This window comes from Phascolarctos cinereus, unplaced genomic scaffold (genome assembly GCF_003287225.1).
Source record: "Phascolarctos cinereus isolate Bilbo 61053 unplaced genomic scaffold, phaCin_HiC Scaffold_3;HRSCAF=262, whole genome shotgun sequence".
NCBI lineage: Eukaryota > Metazoa > Chordata > Mammalia > Diprotodontia > Phascolarctidae > Phascolarctos > Phascolarctos cinereus.
This window is the reverse complement of record NW_027555736.1, coordinates 132,891,409-132,911,945: the sequence shown is the minus strand read 5'-3', so window position 1 is coordinate 132,911,945 and position 20,537 is coordinate 132,891,409. Positions and strand designations below refer to the sequence as shown.

The window sequence follows — 20,537 nt, the reverse complement described above, 5'->3', positions numbered from 1 at the left end:
TGCTCACAGATCACCAACATTCCCTAATTTCAAATTTTCAAGTAAGCCTGACTGCCAGTCATTATTGTTTAGTCGTTTTTCAGTTGTGTCCAACTCTAGAGACACTGGAGTGGTTTGCAACCTTCTCTAACTTTAGGTCTAATTTATGACTCAACCAGAGTCACTTAGCATATTCCTCCCTCTCTGTTCCTAACTTCTTTGAAATTTGTTAATGAGTACAGCAGTCCGGCTCTCTTGAACTTTGGTGATTAGCAAAATCTCACTAGACAGAACTAAATTTTAATGTAATAACTAAATAATGAGGAATTATAGGAAATCCAAGCATATGACATACAAATAAGAAAAAATGATGTTGGTAGAACACATAAAATGACTACAATAATCAATGCAGAGTGCTACGGAAAAAGGCCTATTTGTTCCATGAGTTTCTTGTGGAGTCATAACTCATTTAAGAAAGACTTTTCCACTGGCATGTATTATTCTGATCAGGAAACTACTTTAAGTGATGTCAAACCTTTAAAAATTCCATAGAATTATTGCATGTCAGAGTTTTCAAGGCACTATAAAGATCTAGTCCAAACCCTTTATTTTACACATAAGCAACGGAAGCCCAGAAAGAAGTGACTGCCCTAAAATCACATGGCCAACTAAATGTCAAATATGGGACTAAAACCCAGGTCTTCTCACTTCCAGACCAATTCTCTTTGCATTATATACTATGTTCCCTTTCACTACAAAGGACTAAAATGCATTTTATACAGGATTTCTCTTAAGAAAACACAGAAGACTGAAAAGGAGTACAGGATTTGGAGTACAGGACTCAAGCTCAAATCTTGGTTCTCCTACTTATTATCAATATAACCTTGAGAAAATCACTTTAAGTCAGAACCAGAAAGGCTCTTATTATCTGTGACAACAAACATATATCTTCAATCAATTCAAATATTTAACAGGTATCTACTTGTGAAGGAAACAGTTCTAGATACTATTAATCAATAAACTTATTAAGCTCTTATTATGTGCTATTACACACTGTGCTAAGTGCTGGGAAAACCAAAAGAGGCAAAAGACAATTCCTTCACTCAAAAAAACCTCACAATCTAATGGATCTAGGAACGCACTAGGAATAAAAAGACAAAATATGACAATGATCTGACACCTACGTTTAAAAAATAAATTTACTCCCAAGTAAAATTGAGTGTTTTTTTTTAAAAAAAGCAATGATTCTATAGTAATGGTCCTAATTCAACCACCCATTAAATGTCTGCTGTGTATAAGATGTAAAAAGCACTGGAGATGAAAAGATAAGACATGGTACCAACGCTCAAGATACTAAAAGATTTCAATACAGAAGAGACAGAAAAGCTATATATACCCTAATAAATACAACTAACATTAGAATTAGCTAGTGTGAGATGAGATTAACTAAAATAAATATCACTCCTAACTTGAGGATAGGTGAGCACTAAATAAGGAAAAGACAAAGTGACATTAAGCTAGGACTCCATAAGAATGATCTTGTAGAGATTTGGAAGACCTTCCATGAATAGGGAACAGACTAAGCACAGGTACAGGATGGGAAGTAATCAAGTTTGAAGGGATGTAGGACATGTGAATATAAACTACTTGCCACAATTATTTACTATATTTGTATCCTCAGCATCTAGCATAGTGTCTGTCACACAGTAAACACTTAATAGATGCTTACTGAGTAATATGCTCACTGACTGAAAAGGCAAAAGGGGTAAGTTACATCTTTCTCTATCTCTCTTCCCTTTAACTGCTAAAATTCCAGAAAGAATATTCTACATTTGTTGCCTTCTTTTTCCTCACCACATACTCAACCCCCTGTGGCTTGGTTTATGTTCCTCACATTGCTGATTACTGAATTTCTTTCTTTTCCTTCAAAGGCAATTGAAATAACCATATTGTTGTTGAGTCGTTTTTCAGTCATATCCAACTCTTCAAAACCCCATTTGGGGTTTTCTTGGCAGATACTGGAGTGGTTTGCCATTTCCTTCTCTAATTCATTTTACAGATGAGGAACTAAGGCAAACAGGATTAAGTGACTTGCCCAGGGTAACACAGCTAATAAATGTTTGAGGCCAGATTTGAACTCAGGAAGATGAGTCTTCCTGACTCCAGGCCCAGCACTCTATTCACTTCACCACCTAGCTACCCTTACATAAAGAACAAATTATAGCTAATCTCAGGAGGAAGGCACTAGCATTAAGAGGGATGGGGTCTGGTTGCTTGCAGAAACTAGAGTTTTAGCTGAGACTCAAAGGAAACCAAGAGGTGGAAATGAGGAGACAGAATTCCAGGCATGGGGGACAGAGAGTAAGAATGCCCAAGTTTTAAAAATGGAGTGTCTTGTGCAAGGAACAGCATGGAGAATAGCGTCAGTGATCACAGAGTATGTGGAGGAAAATAAGAATACTGGAAGGGTAGTAAGGGCCATATTATGAAGGGATTTAAAAGCCAAAAAGAGGATTTTATATTTGATCCTGGAGATGATAGGAGCCACAGGAGTTAAATGAATAGAGAAAGTGACAAGTTCAAATCTGTATTTTAGCAAGATCACTTTGATATCTGTGTGGTAGGAATGGGGAAAAGATATGAGCAGAGAGGCCAATCCCCAGGCTCTTGCAACAGTGTCTATGCATGATTGATGATGATGGCCTACACTAGGGTAGTGGCAGTAATAAAGGAGAGAAGTGGCCACACAAGATATGTTGCAAAAGGTGAATTGAAAGTCTCACTAACAAACTGGGGAAAGAATGTGTGATAAGAGTGAGGAGTTAAGGATGATACCTAGGTTATGAGTCTGGGTGACTGGGAGTACAGTGGTGCCCTTGACAATAATAGGGAGGTTAGCAAGAAGGAAGGCCTTGGGGGAAAAGAAAGAATTCAGTTTTGAACATGTTTTTAAGGAAGCTATGACCAAAAAAAAAAGGGGGCATAGACATATTTCAAGAAATCATAAAGCTGCCCAAATCTTTTAGAAATAAAACAAGAAAGTATCCACTGGGAGTAGCCAGGTGGCCCAGTAGATAGAATACCAGCCCTGGAGTCAGGAAGACTTAAATTCAAATCCAGCCTCAAACACTTATTAGTGGTGGGATCCTGGCCAAGTCACTCACCCCCAATTGCCTCCAAAAAAAAGTATCCACTGGCACAGAACACAGGTAAGGCAGTAGACATGGGGAATATCTACAAGATCACAAAAGAAAAAAATGATTACATTTTGACAAAAATTACTTGTTACTAATGAATATCAGACCATCAAATTCTTAGGACACAGCTCAAAATTAATACAATGTTAACAGAATAAAAATGAGGAAAAGATAAGGCATGCAATTAAAACAGTCCAATCCTGACCTGTTTAAACAAGTTATTGATAAAGAAAAAATAGAAAGTAGATGGGAAAAAAGGCAAACTTCAACCATATTAAATTCATACAGAACTTTATCTGCTATAAATCAACCACTAAAACAAGGACTAAAAGTGCCTAAAAAAGAGCCTAAGAGGAAAGAAATGGCAGCCACGGACAATACCAGTTTAGAACACAAACTCATTTGCAAAAGACTTATTAATAAGGATATTGAAAGATTATGAATAGTATCAACATAAAATAGAAAAAGTACAGGGCAAAAACAGTTTATAAGAAGCTTATGATGAGAGAGATCCGACTAAGCAAAGCTATCCTGAGAACAATGAAGGACTAAAATGGGAAGACCAACAGAATAATCATAGAAAAAGTTTGTTTTAAACCAACATCACTTTCAAGGACAGTGCAGTCTCACCACATAGAAACAGTCCCAAATGTGCTTATAGAAAAGGTAGGAATGACATTAAAGAGAACAAAGGCAGGGAAAGAATCTAGATTAGATCAAGTGTACATAAGGGATGCCTATGCTAGAAGCAGTGAAAATATGAAGACATTTTGGGCTTGATTAATAAGATGTGCTAAAGTGCGATAAAATAGCAGAGGAGTGAAATTAAAAAAAAAAAACTTGGTGCCTAATAATACTGAAAATAGAACCAAAAGAACATCAACAATTAGTCTCTATACCTACTTTTTCAGTTACAAAAAATTTTTGATGAGAATAGTCTACTAAGGGACTACTTGTTGCCAGTATTTGTAGAGAACAAGGATGGTTTCAAAAGTGATATTTTACAGTGAACAACATCAAACAATTAACCGAAAAATATAGGTATACAGGAGCTTCCTGATTACTTGAGTACAAAAGAGCCATGAGGAGCTCCACTGCTCTTGGATGCTTTGCTAGCAGACTACTATGGGCAACTCAGAGGAGTATCACTAATTCATGGTGTCCTTAATATATATGTTTGTTGTATGTCCTTCTCCTACTATGGCTAAGTAAAACTTCCTTTTGTTAATTGTTGAAAGACTGTCAGGAATCTCATTTCATTCCAATATCCAGCATAAACTACCAGGAAATTGACGTCTATCAATTCCAAGTTACATTCATTACTCTCAGATCTTCACTTTCCTTTTTCTAAACACTCTTCTTCCAGATCTAAAATTATGATCCTATGATTATAATTCAATACGAACTAAAGCTAATTGGAATATAGATCTAATATTTCTCCTTTCAGCACTTAAAATTTCTGCAAAGTATTTCAGAATAAAATCAACTGACAAGCATTTATTAAGAGCCTAATAATGTGCCAACCACTGTGCTAAATGACAAAAAGTGAGGAAAGCTTACACTAAACTGGAGAAGACTTATACATGTGATAGATAAATAGACATAGACATAGACATAGATATAAATATAGATATATAGAGACACACACACACACACACACACAAACAGAAGCTATGGGGAGAAGAGCACTGACACATGCAGCTGCATCAGAAAAGGTCTGTTGTAAAATGTATTCAAATCACCTGGCTCAAATAAAACACATCCTTTTGATTCTGAAAACTTGCAAATGTTATTGCTGAATCACTGTCAATGATATCTGAAAAATCATGGAAAATAGGAGAGTTCGATAAGACGAAAATCTACCAGGATTCCCTTCTCCTCCTGCAACAGTGACTAGTTTTCTTTAAAAGGCAACAAAGCTCTCCCCATGATTCATTCCGGACTCCCCTGAATAAGCTTCCTGGTGAATTAAGTGCATGACAAATCCAATGCATTTGAAGTCAGACAGCCCTCCCCCTTCCTACTTGGGGGATTCCTGAAGATCCCACAAGTAACCCTTCTCTGCCCTGATGACCAGACAGATGCAAGGCAGCCACATATTTAGAAGCCAAGTGCCCCTGTATCCTTATTGCATATTCTTGCTAAGTTAGGGCCAAGTAAACCTTTTGTTAACTGTTTATGACAGGTGACTTAAGAATGTCTTGTTACATCCCAAAATCAAACCTAAACTAAAAATGCCAGCTTCTGTGTGTGGATCCACCAGTCCTGAAAAAGGGGGGGGGGTAAGAGACTGGAATCCAAGTGTGGCCAGTTCTAATGTCCCAGAAATCACTTGATGCAAAGACGAGAGTCATGAAATATGAATTCCCCAAGACAGGAAGAAGCTGAGATAGCTTTGAGTTCTAGCCAGTAGAAAACTACCTTCAAGAAGGAAGGAGTAAAAAAAGTGATCAATAGGGGACTATAAGGGAAAAGACTATAATAATGAAAGAGTTCAAAAGAAAACTAAAAGATCCTGAGCCTAAGAATATAAACCAATGATAGAATATGGCCTCCAAATCATCTAAACAACTCCAGACATCTGTGAATAAACATTGCAAGACAAGGGAAAATGAAATCAACTGCTGTTGAGGCAGAGGACCCTCTAGATTCCCAAGAGAGCATAGAACTACAAAAAAGATGTTCCCAAATGGAGTTCTGTGAAAGCAGAACTCCTAGCTTGCGCAGAAAAAATAAATGGCAGAACAGAAAAACTTGCAACTTAACCACAGAAACAACAGAGAGAGCAACCTTCACCACAGAAACAATCAAGAAAACTGATAGGGAATATAAATACAAAGAAGTGAAAGACAAACTGAAAAAAAGAGAAAGAAGGAAAAGCAGTAATGTTTAAAAAAATATGATCTCCACAGAAGTAAAACATATTGATCTCTTAGACAGGATGCATAGACAATTTAAAGACAACAGATGTCCCAGAATACAAGTCAAAAAATCTTAACACATTAACAAAAGAAATGTAAGAAAACTTCCCAGAACTTCTTAACAAAGAAAACAAAGGGCCAGTCTAAAGAATTTACAGAGTACCTAGGAGGTAGAAAGTAGGAGAAGGAACCTTATGCTACAAACTCCAAGGATACATAGTGGTTAAATTTCACAATTCCAATGACAAATAACAAATTCTGCAAGAAACAAAAATAAAGATCATTACATATAAAGGAATGGAAACACAAGATTATCTGTACCCAACAGAAACTCCAGGAGAAACTGGAATAATGTGTTCTGATAAGTAAAAAAGCCAAGACACAAGCTAAGATGACATGCACTGAAAAACTAAACCTAATCATCAATGAAAAGAAATGTTCAATAAAAGAGATATTTGAAGCATTTGAACAACAAAAACCACACTTGAGCATATTATTACATGCTTTGCAAACACCCCAGACCACAGAAATACAAGAAAACTAAACAAAATGTGCAACCAAGGAAGAGAGGGTAATGAAATAACTTACTCCAGGAAAAAAGGAAAAACACAACCAAAAAGAGAAAGGCATCTATGAGATTAACAACAATAAATAACAATACAATTACAGATTTCTTTCTTAAAGTACACAATGAGACAAGGCAAAAGTAGAAATGAAACAAGTGATGGCAGAAGAACAGGCCTGAAACATCATGCACTAAACCTCGTAACTCCCTACCTATAGGTCAATCAATGTTATTGTGGGACTAAAGATCAGAATGAAAGGGTATATAAAGGAATTATGGGGAACAAGATGATACAGGGGAATATGATGTACCCTAATCAAGTGAAGGGTTAACAAGGAAGGGAAAATAGTCTCTCAGGAAAAAAGGGACTGACTGTTGACTGACCTTTTCAACACCAATGGAGGTTTTATAAAAATTAACCATGTAAATGGAAATTTTCAAATAAAAAAAATGGCAGTGTTCATTTGCTGAGAAACAATATATTTTGGAAAATGATATTCCAATGCTATACCACAGAGACAGATCATAGTATTCATGTCACCAGAGAGTGATGCAATCCATTATCTCTTTGGCTTCTTCAGTGAAAGCAATCTTTATGCCACCTAGTGTTTATTGGGATTCATTGGCAAATGATGAACCACAAGAGGGGAGACTGCCAAACTCATGATTTGTTCTTTAACTAATCTGAACTACTAACCCAGGAAATTGATCAAATATGCTGACTGTAGATGAATGAACTAACTAATGTAGGGACGGAAACAAATGAACTATTTGTGAATTTAAACCAAGATTAATAATACTGTGAATTTCTTCCCCAAACTACAAAAAACTAGTTATTTGATCCTCAGGTTTGTTAGAATGCTCTTCCTGTCAGATTATTTGTATTTGCTTAATATTTATATATGTGTTCCCAAACAGAATGTAAACTCCTTGAGGAAATGAGACTGGTTTCATCTTGAAACTGCAGTACTCATCACACTAGAGATACCTAATAAATGCTTGTTGAATCAAAAAAATAAATTAACCATATATTTGAAAACTGAGATATTACAAATAAGCAGAGCAGGGATAAATGTAGCCTTATATTTTAGTAAAAAAAAAAATCAACCTCACAAATACCAGATAAAGGAGCAGGGCTAAAAATCACTTGTTCTTTTAAAAAGTTTAGGAATTTTAATGGACTGCAATATCAATTTGGGTCTGAAGAGTAATGACTGATACTGAACCTGCAATGGAGGGGAGTGGAAGAGAAGTAAGGAGGGGGAGCTCATGCAGTCATGGTCTTCACTGAAATGCATAGTTTCTAGGAATAAGGAGGAGACATTCCTATCGTACTCTGCTCTCACCAGAACTAATCTCACATACTGTGTTTAGTTCCGGGCATCACAGTTCAAGGACAATGGTAAACTAGAAGATGATCAGAGGAGGGCAATCAGGGTAGTGAAGAACAGTAAGTCCATGCCATGAAAATCAGTAACAAGAGATTCTTAAGCTCAAGAAAAACAAAAGAATACTTGGTAGAGCGGGGGGGGGGGGGGGGTGTCAGTCTTCCAGTTTTTGAAGGCTGCCATGTGGAACAGTGTTTATAATGTTCTGTTTGAGCAAATATGGCAGTATTTTTTATAAGAAGAAACTGTCAGCCTCTAAGAAATGGCAAAAATCAGGGAGATGGAGCCAAGATGGCAGAATAAAGGCAAGGGCTCACCTAAGATTTCCCCTAAACCCCTCCATATCGCTTTAAAAATGACTCTAAACAAATTCTAGAGCAGCAGAACCCACAAAAAGATGGAGTGAAACAAATTCCCAGTCCAAGACAACTTGGAAGGTTTGCAGGAAAAGTCTTTTGCACCAGGGTGAGAGAGGAGCATAGGCCAGCACAGGCCACCCCCAGAAAACCAGGAGCAGGCCTCCAGACAACTGAATCACTAGCAACAGTGGCAGTTTCCAGACCTCACAGCCCACAGACACCAAAGACAACTCAGAAGGTGAGCAGAAAAGGTCTGTTGCACCTGGGTGAGAGTGGCGTGCAGTCCAGAGCAGGCCATGCCAGCACAGTCCCGGTCCCAACAAACCAGGAGCAGGCCTTGGGAGTGACTGAATCAGAGGTGGCTGCTTCCCAGGCTCTCAGCCCACAGAGGGTAAGAGGTTCAAACAACTGGTCAGAAGGAGATTAAAGGGGTCTTTTTCCTAGCACTGAGGCAAGACTCTTGTTTTACCCATACAAGGATCTGGATGGCAATCCTGGGTGGCAGTCCTAGGGTGAGGAGGAAGACTAGCATAGCAGAGCTTGTCATCAAAGTAGAGGTGGGATCCTCCTCACAGTTCAAGGGCAGAAAAGAGTGCTTGTGGTCACTCACAGACCAGATCACAGGACAGGACAGTAGTAAACATATCTCCTTAGATCATACCACCTCGGAAGAACTGAAAACTTACAGGTCCCTAGAAGTATCTCTGAAAACAGCTACACAAAATCTCTGAAGCTTGGGCCAGTGTACTCTCCACCTGGAAGCAGAGCCCTACTTTAACAAACAGTTAAAAATCAAACAATAGGCTGGGAAAATGAGCAAATGGGGAAAAAAAGTCTGACGATAGAAAGTTACTATACTGACAAGGAAGCTCAAAACACACACTGAGAAGAAGACAACAAAGTCAAAGCTCTTACATCCAAAGCTTCCAAGAAAAATATGAATTGGTCTCAGGCCATGGAAGAGCTCAAAAAAAAATTCTGAAAATCAAGTAAGAGAGGTAGAGAACACTAGAGAGCATAGGAATCAATGGTGTCTTCCTTAAAATCATAAGTAGCACCTACCTAAAACCTTCAGCAAGTATTATATATAATGGGGATAAGCTAGAAGCATTTCCAATAAGATCAGGGGTGAAACGAGGATGTCTATCATTACCACTGTTGTTCAATATGGTACTAGAAACGTTAGCTTTAGCAATAAAAGAAAAAAAAGAAACTGAAGGTATTAGAATACGCAAAGAAGAAGCAAAATTATCACTCTTTGCAGATGATATGATGATATACTTACAGAATCCTAGAGAATCAAGTAAAAAACTACTTGAAATAATAAACAACTTTGGCAAAGTTGCAGAAGGCTATTAAAATAAACCCACACAAATCATCAGCATTTCTATATATAACCAACAAAGCCCAACAGCAAGAGATAGAAAGAAATTTCATTTAAAGTTACTGCAGACATTATAAAATATTCAGGAGTCTACCTACTGAAACAAACCTAGGAACTATATGAACACAATTACAAAACACTTTTCACATAAATAAAGTCAGAGCTAAATAACTGGAAAAACATCAACTGCTCATGGGTAGGCTAATACAATAAAAATGACAATTCTACCTAAGCTAATTTACTTATTCACTGCCATATCAATCAAACTACCAAAAATTATTTTGGAGAGCTAGAAAAAATAATAAGTCATCTGGAAGAACAAAACATCCAGAATATCAAAAGAACTAATGAAAAGAAATGCTAGTAGGGAAGGTGGCCTGGCCATTCCAAATCTTAAATTGTATTATAAAGTAGCAATTAAAACTACTTGGTACTAGCTAAGAAACAGAGTGGTGGATCAATGGTTAGGCCCACAAGACACAGTAGTCAATGACTATAGTAATCCACCATTCGATAAACCCAAAGACATCAGCTTCTGGGATAAGAATTCACTATTTGACAAAAACTACTGGGAAAACTGGAAAAGAGCATGGCAGAAACTAGACATAGACGAAAATCTTAAATAAAGTCAAAATAGGTACATGATTTAGATATAAAGGCTGATACTATAAGCAAACTAGGAGAGCAAGGAATAGTTTACCTGTCAGATTTATAGAGAACAGAAGAATTTATGACCAAACAAGAGATAGATAACATTATGAAATGCAAAATGGATAATTTTGATTACATTAAATTGAAAAGGTTTTGCACAAACAAAGCCAATGCAACCAAGATTAGGAGGGAAGCAGAAAACTGGGAAAGAATTTTTACAACCTGTATCTCGGATAAGGGAGTCATTTCTAAAATATATAGAGAACTAAGTCAAATTTATAAGAATACAGTTATTCTCTAAATGATAAATGGTCAAAGGATATGAACAGGCAGTTTTCAGATGAAGAAATTAAAGCAATCTATAGTCATAAAAAAATGCTCTAAGTCACTATTGATTAGAAAAATGCAAATCAAAAACAACTCTGAGGTACCACCTCACACCTATCAGATTGGCTAACATGACAAAACAGGAAAATGATAAATGTTGGAGAGGTGGGAAAACTGGAACATTAATGCATTGTTGGTAGAACTGTGAATTGATCCAACCATTTTAGAGAGCAATTTGGAACTATGCCCAAAGGGCTATAAAATGTGCATACCCTTTGGCCTGGCAATAGAACTTCCAGGGCTGCATCCCAAAGAGATCTTAAAAATGGAAAAAGGACTCACTTGTACAAAAATATTTATATTTATAGGTGACTCAGTGGATAGAGCACTGGCCCTGGAGTCAGGAAGACCTGAGTTCAAATCCGGCCTCAGATACTTGACATTAGCTGTGTGATCCTGGGCAGGTGACTTAACCCCAACTGACTCACCAAAACAAAACAAAAAAGACAACAAAAATATTTATAGCAGCTCTGTCTGTGCTGGCAAAGAATTGGAAATTGAGGGGATGCTCATCAATTTGGGGGGGGAATGGCTGAACAAGTTGTGGTTTATGAATGTAATGGAATGCTATTGTGTTATAAGAAATGATGAGCAGGCAGAATTCAGAAAAACCTAGAAAGACTTGTATGGACTGATGCTGAGTGAAGTGAGCAGAAACAGGAAAAGATTGTACACAGTAACAGCCACGTTGTGCGATGATTAACTTTGATAGACTTAGCTCTTCTCAGCAATTCAATGATCTAAGACATCTCCAAAAGTCTCATGATGGAAAATGCTACCCATATCCAGAGAAAGAACTATGGAGTTTGAATGTAGATCAAAGCATATTATTTGCTCTTTTTTCCTTCTGTTTCGTTTTGTTTCTTCTTTCTTGTGGTTCCTCCTACTGGTTCTAATTCTTCTTTACTATATGACTAATGTGAAAATATGTTTAATAGGAATGTATATGTAGAGCCTATATCAGATTGCATGCTGTCTGGAGTTGGGGGGGGAGAAAATTTAAAATTCAAAAGCTTATGGAAGTGATTGTTGAAAACTAAAAGTAAATTAATTTTCAAAAAGAGAGGAAGAGGAAAAACTTGGAAAAGAAATGAGTGATGCAAGAAAATCATGAAAAAACAGTCAACAGCTTGGTAAAGGAGAAACAAAAAAATACAGAAGAAAATAATACCTTAAAACAGACTAGGCCAAATGATAAAAGAGGTCCAAAAAGCCAATGAGGAGAAGATTGCCTTAAAAGAATTGGCAAAAGTTAAACTGAGGAAGACTCTTAAGAAATATTCAAGTTATCCAGGTGTAGTGGCCAATAACTAAAATCCCTACTACCAAGGTGGCTAAGGTTTGACCATAATCTCTTTAGTTTTACTTTTGAGCTGAAGTGGTGGGTTTTTTTGTTGTTGTTTGTTTGTTTGTTTGTTTGTTTTGGGTTGGGTTGGGCAATGGGGATTAAATGACTTGCCCAGGGTCACAGAGCTAGTGTTATGTGTCTGAAGCTGGATTTGAACTCAGCTCCTCCTAAATCCAGGGCCGGTGCTCTAGCCACTTCACCACCTAGCTGCCCCCTGAAGCAGTGTTAAGGTGATGCGGGTGTCCAAAGTAAATTTGTCATTAATGGAACTGAGCCAGGAGCCACAAAGTTGCCTAAGGAAAGGGAAACTTACTTATGGTTATATGCCTGAATCAACTGATAATATAGATCACAATCTCATCCAGATTCAATACTCAAGGGCTTATCTGCATGACCAGACAAATGCTCACAGGCTTATTTGCATGACTTATTTGCTGAATTGTAGTCTGTCATTTGGAAGAGGTTCGCTTTCTTAGCCTCACTTTTCTTGACTTGGATTTGATCTTTTGTTCTTATTGAAAAAATTCAACGTATTTATGCAGAGGTGTGCTCTTAAATATCCAATAATTTTCTCACATAGCTTCACTCCCTCCCCTCCTACCATCCCCTTCCCCATTTTAGAAATCTCAGTTCTAACAGCCTGTTCCTTATTAAGAAAGATGACACAAATTTGAGTTGGGAAAGGAGAAAAAGGGTAAAGTAGAGTATAGGACAAAATGAGGCGTTAAGTGAGCAAAACACAGTTGCATAGTCTTTAAAAAATAGGGCACAATGTTTGAATTTAAAATGAAATCATAATAAAACCTTTAGTTTGACTGACAACTGTCTTCATGGATTACCGCATTATTTAGGCTCCCACTGAGAAAGAAGTTTAAGGTTTACCTGAGAGAGACTATACTTTCCCATCCTATCAAGAACCCTAATTTCTAGAGAAAACCAAAAAGAAATAATGAGCAAAACCCAATGAAAAAAGAGATCCTACCCTCAAAAAGGAGATTAAAGAGATGAGAGAGAAAACCATTTAGGAACCATACGTGCCAAGCTACCTATTTTATTTAAGTCCCATTTTCTCCCAGAGAATAAAGTATAAAAAAAAATATTATGTAGCCCACTGGTAGATCCCAAGCAAGGTTCCCACACAGGGAAAAAATAGCTTTTCACACTGCTTCTATTTGATCTCCAATAGCTAAAGGTAAACATGGCAGAACAATGAGGAGTCTCTGTTGTTCTAAGCTTCTTCCAACTTTTTAGACACCTAGGACATACTTGCTTTCTTCACCATTTTCCTAATAAGAAAAAACCTTACACCAATCATTTACACTTCTGATTATACTTCAGGGAAGTAGTTAAGGGGACTTACAAAGTTACCCAAATTAAAGCCTACTTAAAAGGCCAGCCACTAATGAATAAACCTGGTTTTTACAGACATACAGTAGAGAAAAGGAAATTAGAAAGGATGGCCTTTCTATCCCAAGTACTTATTGCTATACCAGGCAGAATGGCATAGCTTGCCCTAGGTACAGCTTCTGGACATGTATTTCAAATTGCTGTTGAAAAAGAAATGGGTCAAAAGCTGCTTTCAGTAACAACTTACAATCCCCATTCTAATTTAAATTTAGTTGGCTGCCCTTACTCTTTCCCCCCTATCTTTTATCATTCTAAAAACACATCCTGCTTCCTCCTACCAAAACCTAACGTTTCTCCTTCCATAGTCACAAGGCTACAAAAGGGGGACAAAATCCATTCCTACTTCAGTCTTTCCCCATTCTTACGTCACAGTCTCCACCCTGGGTTTCTGGCATTTCTAGCTCTTCACACAAGTCATAAAGCTCAGGGTCCAGAGTGACTTTACTCCCTAGCATAAGAGAGCAGGGTCAGAGCATTTGCTGAAGAATCAACCTGAGGGCAGGGGAACTGAATGTGAGAAAGAATACAGTGTGACTCAGCTCTGGTCTATAGGAGTAACACTAAAGGGAACCCCAGTCTGTTGGCAGTCAGACTCAGGATTTTGTGCCAATAGGGGAAATGAGTCTATGTATTACTGTGTTCAGGATCCAGGACTTTCATTTATTATATGAGAGTGGAATATGTGCATAGGATGAGTATGTGCTTATATGAGAATTAGATTACATATTACCAAGGGGAAACATGACACAAACCATGCCTCATTCTACATTCTGAGTCTTTCACTCTCCATCAGGAGATGGATAGCATATTCCATCATTAGTCCTCTGTACTCATTGTTGGTCAGAGTTCTGAATTCTTTCTCAAACCATATTGTTGTCATTGTATAAACTGTTCTCCTGGTTCTGTTCACTTCACTCTGCATCAATTCATACAAGTCTTCCAGGTTTCTTTGAAACCATCCCCCTTCATCATTTCTTGTAGCACAATAATACTTCGTCACATTTATATAACTTGTTCAGTCATTCCCCAATTTATGGGTTCTCCCTCAAATTCCCATTCTTTGCCACCTCAAGAACTATGAATATTCCTTAGAGTCTGTTTTGCTCAAGAGCAATCCCTCCTTAAATCTACCATCCCTCTAACTCCCTCTTTTGCTTTTTTCCCCTTTTCTTATTAGTCTGTTAACTGAAATGTATTCCTGTGCCCAACTGTTTGGTTATATTCTTCCCTCTTTTGACTAGTTCAGACAAGAATAAAGTTCAATTGTTAGCACCTCCCAGTCACTCCTTCTCATTTGTAGAGATTCCTATTTGCACACTTTTTCTCTGTGAATCTTCCCTTTCCTTCCCTCATCCCCTCCACTTCTCTTCCTCTCTCTTTACATTATTCTCTTAAGATCATACAAAATAAATGCAAGATAATTTGATGGTAAAGGTATCAGTAACTGAGGATATTAGAAAAAGTCTCATGTAGAAAGTAGCACATGAACTAAGCTTCGAAGAAAACTAAAGATCATAAGAGATGGAGGTGAGGAAGGAATGCATTCCGGACACAAATCCCACACAGTATAAAGAGGTAGAGAGGTGGGAAATGAAATGTCCTATATGAAAAACAGGAAGAATGTCAGTGTAACTAAACCAAAGACTACATGAAGGGGAAGCTGAAAAGGTAGGCTGGGACTAGGTTGTGAAGGGCCTGAAATGCCAAAGAGAAAAGCTTTAGTTTCATTTTAGAGGAAACAGAGAGCCAGTGAAGTTAGTCTCCATGGTCAGACTTATGCTTTAAGAAAATCACTTTTTTAGCTATGTGGAAGATGGACTGGAAAGAGCCTTGAGTTAGGAAGACCAATTAGGAAGGTTTTTCAATATTCCAGGTGACAAGTAACAAGGAACTGAATAGGGTATTTGCTATATGCGTCAAGAGAAGGGGATGGACTCGAAATGATGTAGTGGCAAAATCAACAAGACATGGCAACAGTTTGGATATACACAATATGAAAGAATGAGAAGTTAAAAACAAATTGTGAACCTATGTGACTGGAAGGATGGAGGTATCCTAGACAGAAACAGGGAAGTCTGAAATAAAGACAAATGGGAGGAGGGCAGAAGATAATGAAATCTTTTGGGCACATGTTAAGTTGAAGGTAACAAGAGATCCAGTTTGAAATGTGCAACAGGTAGTTGGTGATGTTTAGGAATAAAACTAGGGCTGCATATATGGATCTTGAAGTCATTCACACAGAGCTCTTAATGAAACTCAAAGAAAGCTGATGAAGTCATCACTACAGGTTTGTTTTATCTAATCTTAATTGGGCCGTCACTATAGCAAGGAAATCCTTTATTCCTCCTCCGTTCATTTTCATTTCATTCCCTGCAGGGATTATTCTAACAAGCCTCTTCTCTCTTCCAAGCCTCCCAAAGAACTCTCTCTCCCTCAACTATCAAAACAGAAAGCCTTACCTCATACTTTGTTCAGGAAAATAGAAGCTATTTTCTGTGGCCTTTTTTTCCTAGAAGACATCCCCGATGCCTCTGGTAAGTAACAATCTTCCCCCAAAACCTCACGTGATCCTTTGTTTTGTAGCTTTCTAATAATGTACTTACGTATTATTATCAATTTGGGTATCTTATCCATTGGAATGTAAACTCCTTGACAGCAGGGACAGGATATTATCTCAACTTTGTGTTTCCCCTAACAACTAGGACAGAATTCTGTACAAAGCAGATGAAAACTATGAAAAAACAATGAAAATCATTTAGTGTTAATGGAATGTTAATGGAGGATATATGTACTGCTTTTGTATACCACTAGAAAGCCATGTGGATCCCAAAAATATACTATTATTTAATTTAGAATTTTTTAAAACACTTTCGTTGCTTAAAGTCAACATGTGTTTTACTTCTAGTTGAAGTAAAGAAAGATAACATGTCATAAGTAATGAAACAATGATTGGTGTCTTCTCTTTTGTATCCTTCCCTCTTTTGACTAGCTCAGAATGTAACTCCTTGAAAACAAGGACTGTCTTACTTTTCTGTTTGTGTATCCTCAGTACTTAGCACATTTGTCCCTAAGTGCTTAATAAATGCTTTATTCTTTCACTCAATTTAAATTACATTTCAACAGCATAAAATATTGTTATACTACCTGACAATACTTTAAATATTTAAAGGCATCTTTTCAATCCGCTAAACTATTGGAACTAAGCAACAAGAACTTTCAAATGTAAATTAAATGTTATGTGAAACCCCAAAAGAAAAAACATAAATAATATAAATGACATCAAGACATGGAGAAAGTTAATTTTATTTGTATTAGTCGAAATGAAGGCTATGTCTGCTAACTCAGTATCTTGGCTAAGTCTCAATTTCCTTCTCTGCAGGATGGGGTTAGAAGTGAGAAGTACAACTCACACATACAAAAACATTTACAGCAGCTCTTTCTGTGGTGGCAAAACATTGGAAATTGAGGGGATGCCCATCAACTGGGGAATGGCTGAACAAACTGTGATATATAAATGTGATGAAATATTATTGTGTTATAAGAAATGATGAGCAGGCAGAATTCAGAAAAACCTAGAAAGACTTGTATGGACCGATGCTGAGTGAAGTGAGCAGAAACAGGAAAAGATTGTACACAGTAACAGCCACGTTGTGCGATGATTAACTTTGATAGACTTAGCTCTTCTCAGCAAAGACATCTCCAAAAGTCTCATGATGGAAAATGCTATCCATATCCAGAGAAAGAACTATGGAATTTGAATGCAGATCGAAGCTTACTACTTGTTCTTTTTTTCCTTGTGTTTTGTTTTGTTTCTTCTTTCTTGTGCTTCCTCCTATTGGTTCTAATTCTTCTTTACAATATGACTAATATGAAAATATGTTTAATAGGAATGTATATGTAGAGCCTATATCAGATTGCATACCATCTTGGAGAGGGAATATGAGAAAATACAAAACTCAAAAGCTTATGGAAGTGATTGTTGAAAACGAAAAATAAATTAAATAAAAAAAGAAGTGAGAGGCATAGTGATATATTAAATAACCTGCCCTGGAGTTAGGATATCTGGGTTCAGTTACTGCTTATGATTCATACTGGCTATACGAAAATGGGGAAGTCATTTAGCCTGGCAAGGTCAGTTCCCACTACCAATGAAAGCACAAGTCCAGACCAATAAAATTACCTGTAGCACCTAGATCACAAGGCTTTGGTAAGGATCAAATGAGATAGCACTTGAGAAATAAAGGCATAAAAATAAAATATATCAATAACAATTTATTTTTTTAAAGTACCACATAAATGTCAGTTATTTTCTTCTTATATCTGAATATGTCCTTTTGTCATAATCATAAGTTTTTGTGCCGAGTTCTTAAAAATCTTCAAAGAATTTTTTATGTGAGGATAATAGCACTTTGCTGAAAAAAAGTCTTATTTTTCAAAGAAATTTTAAAAATCTATACATATACCTAAATATTAAGTTTCTCTTAAAATGTGAATTTTCATTTTGACAACTACTCAATTCCTGTTTTTCAAGTTGTAGGCCTTAAGTTCAGTTAAAATCATAACTTTATTATTAATAAATGGAAAAGGATTTATCATTATTATTAGTTTTTATGTAGTGCCCACTATGTGCCAGGGACTATGCTAAGAAACTTTGCAAATATTATCTCATTTGATCCTTATAACCCCCTTGTGAGGTAAGTGCTAATATTATTCAAAATTTACAGATGAGGAAACTGAGGTCAGTAACTTGCACAAGATCACAAAGCTAGTAATTGTCTAAAGCTACAGTTGAACTCAGGTCTTCCTGATTCTAAGCCCAAGGATGCATCCACTGAACCACCTAGCAAGCACTATGTGTGAAGCACTAGGGATACAAACAAAAGTATGGTAGTCTCTGCTTTCAAAGAGCTCATACTCTAAAGGAGAAAATACACGTAGGTTTCAGCTTCAAGTCAGATCTAAAGGCCCATGGTCCTTAGGGTACATCAGTGAAACAGATGATATGCATCTTCTTTAGTGTCATTTCCACTAGTAAAACCACATCTCTTTCTGATGATGAATCATTCGATAGTCCCAAAGAGTACCAAAGTACCCTCTCTAAGGGAAATAGGCAAGTGGTCTGAGGGGAAGTTAATATTCACTCCTACCACTCTTAGGCACATGGTCCTGGAATGCCTCTACCAAAATATAAGAGGAAGTGCTAACTGAGGTGGTGGCAGTGGTGGTTTCAGGTAAATATAAGCAGCTTACCTGCTTATATGCATACCATACAAGGCACAATGCAGTGGCTGGTTTTATCCTCTTCCTATCCTTCCCCTTCCCCCCAGCCTTCACCAAGGATACTTGCAAGATATATCTCTATGGGTCATTTCTCCTCCCACCACATCCATGATGCAAAGCTGAGGTTTCCTTAAACAGATAGAAGCTACTACTACACTCAATACTCTCAGGATCCTAACCCTTGTTGGTGACTATTCCTAATAATACTATAGCTCTTGAAGCCTCACTAATGTACTTCCCATTCATAAATCAGCCTCTAATACTCAATTAAACAATTATTACATAAAACATGTACTAAAAATGCAAAACAAACACATATTTACAAAACATTGTAAATATTTTGGTATACTCAAGGTATCCTCATGGTATACACTTTAATTGGTGTAGTAAGATACAAATGTAGGAATAGTATGCTCTTTCTTTATCAGGAGCTGTCCATAAAAGCTCCTTGATAAGTATAACTACTATGTGAATAATGTTTCCACTGCTAAGCTTATCCATGCTTTGCTGGACTAACACTTCACTAGGCATGACATTTCAGCTGCACAAGTCAATCCACTGATCTACTTCTGTGCTGCTCTAATTCTACGTCGTCAAAATGCTCAGCTGGGCTTGCTCCTTGACAGCAATTGTATCCATCACTTCCAACTTCAAGCTTAGCTGATGCCGTGTTATGTAGGTCCCATTTTTAGGAAAAGGCAATGGCTTTATCCCAAATTAGCAAAAGCCTATACCAACTCTTCTTCTCCATCTCTCAGCAACAAGTGGTAATACCCACAGGTATTACAAGAAGTGGCAACGGAGTATATTCCCTCCATTCTTGCTTTTTCTTATCAGCAATTCATATGCAAATTAGTAATTACATTGTTATATGCAAATCAGAACAGTTATATCAGAACACTGAAGCAGATTTATGCCCCAAAGAAGTGAACTGTCAAGGGACACTCCCCTGAAATATATATATTTCTCATGGCACCTTCCATTATTCCTCATTATGATCTCTTTAACCACTTCAAATTCAACCATTACAAAAGAGCTGAGGCAAAGGATTGAAATAAAGATAAGATAATTAAAATATCAAAGCTAAAATAAATTTTAAGTCAAATTATTTTCTCTGTCCAACAAGTTTGGATTAGTTTAATATCATCTGGGGGTTATTAACCAGAAATTTTTCACTCATGTTAATGAACATATATACAATGTTGATATTTGAGTAGCAAATTACACTTGTAATGAATAAGTCCATTTAGGCACTTAGCAAATACAAATACTGGTATCCTTTGATATTGTGAATGAACAAAGCTGGAAAAACAACAACATGTAGCTGGTTGGCCAACCTTCTCCACATTCTCTTTGGATTTATTTCTCCTGACCTGTACCCATGCTGATTGATTGTGATTCCCCAAAGAAGAACTACTATAGCTACTGTAGCTCCTGAGCCTCCAGCAAGTGTGCCTCTCATTAATAAGTCAGCCAGATGACTAAATTAATTCTTAACAAAGGCATTTACAAAGGAAAAACAAGAATAAATTCACATCCTATACATAAACCTACATTCTCCTACTAATGTATACAATGTCTATGGCAGAGTGGATACACATTTAAAGTACCACAGTAGTGAGGCCCTCATGTGGGGAAACCATGTGGCCAGGAAAATGCTTAACTATAAAA

The 20,537-nt window shown here is 37.0% G+C and overlaps 1 protein-coding gene across 12 annotated transcripts in view; it reads right to left on the bottom strand.

Annotated features, from left to right (window-relative positions):
* MEF2A (myocyte enhancer factor 2A) overlaps positions 1 to 20,537 on the bottom strand; it is a 222,333-nt gene that overhangs the window by 174,525 nt on the left and 27,271 nt on the right. The window contains exon 2 of one of the 12 annotated variants that reach the window (XM_020963899.2): positions 3,144 to 3,213. The exons of the other annotated variants lie outside the window; for them this stretch is intronic. The gene's annotated coding sequence lies outside the window, so the exon portion shown is untranslated. The remainder of the gene's footprint in view (positions 1 to 3,143; positions 3,214 to 20,537) is intronic. 12 annotated transcript variants of the gene reach the window in all.